The 4,525-nt window shown below is 33.8% G+C and overlaps 1 protein-coding gene across 1 annotated transcript in view; it reads right to left on the minus strand.

Moving 5' to 3' along the window:
• Positions 1–4,525, minus strand: part of CTNNA3 (catenin alpha 3) — a 1,489,877-nt gene that overhangs the window by 1,901 nt on the left and 1,483,451 nt on the right. The window lies entirely within an intron of this gene.

The raw sequence follows: 4,525 nt of genomic DNA on the forward strand, positions 1-4,525 counted from the left end.
TATGAATGTATACATGCATATATACTACTTACTTTCATTAATATTTCCAAAATAATTTCACCTAAAAGAGTCTCTTCAATAAATACCGAACTTTTAAATCTATCATGCAGGTTGATAAAATAGAAAAAGCCAAGGCTTTTCAGTCAAAGTTGGGTTTAAATTCCAAGCCTGCTGTTTGGTAACTTGGGCATACCACTTAACCATTTTTATGCTGGTTTCCTCAGATATTAAATTGGAAAAAAAATGTTTATTGGAGTTAAATGTGTAATGAACCTACTAGAGTGACTGCCAAATAGTTGATTATTACTAAATATCATTTTGTTTTTTAAGAAGACATAAGATTGCTTAATTATGAAGATGTATCAATAACATTACTAAAAGAAATGATCCTTTTTTTTAATTGTTATGATTTAGGGGTTGTTCACAAAACAATCTCAAGGAAAAATGGGATGGTATTCCTGGAATCTTGCAAAATACCTTAGAGCTAAGCCAAGTTGATTTGTTTTTTTCAACTAATGCCTCTTCCATTATTTTAGTTTGACAGATTGTCATCTACAACCAACTCATACTGGAAGATGTGCCTCTGCTGTCACCTCTCTGTGATATGTGTTGTCAGGGTTGAGACTCAAACACCAGCCCTGTAGTAACTAAAATCCATCAGTCGCTGCCTGGCCTGAGTATTCTACCTTTGCAGTTTGAGGAGTCTCATCTCACATACAGAATAAATGAGCAAAAAAAATAGTAAGCGGTTTTGTGCCTGGGGCAGTGGTCTAGCTGGCTGCTTCCTAGGAAAAAAATTTAATTAGCTCCACTATATGCCAAGCCTGAAATCCTTGAAAAGGTAATATCAAAAAATGTGTAATTCGAATGGTAGTAATACTTGGCAACTACACATCTTTAAGTCTTTTTACTTATTGAAGCCAGAATGTAAAATCTGTATGTGTGACAGGAATGACAAATGTTTTATAAACATTAAAAAGGATTTCATGAAGCACTCATATGTATTTCAAAGGACACTTAGACCTTATGAATCTGTACACAACTAAAAGAAAAAATAGATTTTGAATAGAATAACACAATTTGTTATTAATATTACTCCATGGACAGATTGTAGGTTAAAATCTTTAATAATGAACAATTTTCATTAAAAACTTCCTGGAGCCCACTTAGATTCTGACGTTGTTTCCAATCTCACCGTAGGAAGAAGAAAATTTTCAGAATGATGAATTTGCATGGCTAATATTGAGGATATTTGGTAAGTTTCACTTTCAAATATGAAAATATTTGGTTTATTCCGGGGTCTCTGTGCTATCATAAATTCTACAGAAGGTCCTAATGACCTGCTATCATCCAGGATTCCACCAGTGGCTTTGGCTTTCTCACCCTAAAACTTATATTCTTTTTCCTTCCTTTTGACTCTGTAACCTTATCATGTATAGACTGTATTTATTTTACTTCTTTTTGATTTTACCATATAAGTGGTATATATAAACCAGTGGTCTAAAGGAGATGTTTAAGTTCCATCCATGCCATTAAATATGGAAACTGGCTACTGGCTTGTCTTCTTTCCTCATTGAATCAGCCAGCATAGCTCTGCCAATGTCACTGTGATCTGCTATGCTAGCATCTGGCAAATCTTTTTATTTTAAAATCCTAAATAGCTGTAGTAAAACTTCTCCTCTGGGGGACTCAAAGAAAACAAAAAAACAGAAAAACAGGACAAATGATCCCTCTAGGGGAGCATGAAGACTAGTTTTGCAGACACATGAGGACAATTGCCACAAGAATACCATTATTTCAGGAGGAAAGCTTTAAGACATTCTATGAGGATCTTTGAGGTTTAAGAACACTGTGCACTAAGATGCATAACTCACTGCTATTAGCCAAATCACAAGCCAGACAAGCAATGGGCACAGACAAGCCTAATAAATGGTAGAGGATTTTATTGGAGGCCCAAGCAAGCAGTGGTTCCGACCTACTGATGAAGAATAACCACATAATTCTATGTCTGTAAAAAATTATTTTAAGTCCCCTTACTCAGTTCTACTTTGATGAAAAAATCCTTCAAAAGAAAGATTCAATAGAATCCTTTCTGTGAAAATGAAGGCAAATTTGAGTAGGGTCTCTGTGTTCAACTTATTGAACAAAGTTTTCTGAGTTTCACAAACATATCTGTACAAGACAGAATGTTAATTTACTTGAAAAATTTGGTAATCAGACTATTAAACTCAGGTCCAAAAATTCTTTTACCATTACAAATCACTTTCAATGGAAAATTCTTCTAGGTAAATATAACTTGAAATACTTAACCATAGAAGGAGTTATTTTCCCTAATATCTGGTGGTGCTCCACTCTGATCTAGATGAAGTGCTCTTAATCAAGGTATCAAATGAAAACAAAAATGACTTCTAAGGTCTTCAGACCTTCTAAGGTTATATGTAAATATCTGCATGTACATACATAAAAGCAGCTTCCTACCCATCTCCCCTTTCCATAAATGAGGTAATTTTACAAAGAGGATTTTGGCCTAAATTAAAGGACTCTGCTCTAGATAAATCAGAGGCCTGCCCTGCTACCACAGTAAGTAGCAAGGTATCCACCCATCCTGTGTTGATGAATTGTGCTTATTCTTACAACAAAATAACAGCTTGTTAGTCTATTAATGACACAATATATTTCTCATATTGTCTATGTTCAAACATAAATTGGTAAATTTTACCTCATTTTTTTGAGGATCTCAATGAATATAAAGTGATTATGTTCAGTAAGTTAGCTCTTAATCTAAGTGCAAGATATATTTGCAACAAATCAAATTATAACCATCTAAATAGAGTCCTACTCAATTCTACTATTCTATAGGAATCTTATTTTATTTTATCGTAGTGTTTCTTCTCTGCTTTGTAGTATAAACTTTGTGATTTCAGTCAAGCTGCAGTACAAATTTGTCCAGTTCTAAAATGTTTTTAGACAAAAGGCTCAGTCCTACTTAGAGATATATCTACAACCGTTTGCTACAGAAAAGGAGTTTAACAAAAACAAAAGGTATATTCTTTTTCCTCATAAAATGCCAAGCCAAACTTATATCCATGTGTCTAGTATACATAAAACATCTAGATCTTTTTACAAAAACCAACACTATATACCTGTGATGTAAGCCTTAACAACTATGTCAAACTGGAATGTCTGCTGGCAAACCTTTGTCAAAATCCTATTGTAATTACTGACAGCCAAAAGAAATATTAAGATAAAAAAGACATTCTAGTTATTCCTTCTTTTATTTTCTAAGTTTCTCATCTATCTTGTGTCAGAACACCAGAATGTCCTATACTCATACTACACAACTCTAACTCCCCATATTCTGGACTCAAGACCATCATCACTTATATGTTTGCCTGAGGATACTAAGCTTAAGTGAACCTTCTTCCCATCGACGTGGATCTCATCTCCTTGCACCTGGGCTGTCACCTAGGGAAAACATAGCTTCTCAATCCCTGAGTGAACTGCCATGCCAATTACTGCTACTGGGACTATCGTGGAGAGAAAAGCCTAAAGTTTCCTGGGAAAAAAAATGTATTTTGGGGGTAAACTGGGGCTCTCAATGTTTTCCTGAACTTGATCCTTTATGGACGTTGCACCTGCAAAAATGCAGTACTAAAGGCAAATATGGGGAGTTTGACTCCAAGTATAATAACAATTTATAAATATTGCTAATATCTATTGTGTGCTTCCTATAGGTTGGTGCTGTTCTAAGCAGTTGACATAAATTAACTCACAATAACTTTATGAGGTAAGTATTGCTATTATCTTCATTATGTAGATGAGAAAAAAAAAGAAACTAGAAGTTAGCTTGCACAGAGCAACATAGTGACAGAGCTGGAATTTAAGCCAAGGCAGTCTGCTATAAGTATAGTGCTCTAACCCATTTTACAACACTGCCTCTCAGTAATATGTCACTTCCTATGTGTATTTATTTTAAGATATTAAATAGTTAGAACAATCACACTAACATTAATATAATGTCTATTTTTTAAAATTGACTACCCAATAACTGCTTTTAAGAAAGTTATAGAATTTTTGTAATGCATATTGGTACTAAGAAAAATGAGGGTATCTTCCCAAGGTATTTTGTTAAGATGGTGATTTGATAATGTTTATATTGCATCATTTTCCATATAGCACATTTTTTGAAATAGCATATAGAAATAGTCATCCTTATAGGCCCCAACCATTTAAAGACTTTTATTTTTTGTATTTATTTATTTATTTTCATTATGGTGACATTAGCTAACAAAAAAACAGTAAGTTTCAGGTATACAATTTAACAGTCAGGTATATATATATATATTCATTATGTAGATATATATACATATACATACATACACATGCATACATTGTATGTTCACTGCCCATAGTTAGATTTCTTTCTGTCACCACATATTTGACCCCTTTTACCCTATCTACCTCCCCTCTCCCCTCCATCCTACCCTCTGGTAATCTCTAGTCTATTGTCCATGTCCATGAGTCT

The sequence above is a fragment of the Pteropus vampyrus genome, unplaced genomic scaffold (assembly GCF_000151845.1).
Source record: "Pteropus vampyrus isolate Shadow unplaced genomic scaffold, Pvam_2.0 Scaffold249, whole genome shotgun sequence".
NCBI classification, from domain to species: domain Eukaryota; kingdom Metazoa; phylum Chordata; class Mammalia; order Chiroptera; family Pteropodidae; genus Pteropus; species Pteropus vampyrus.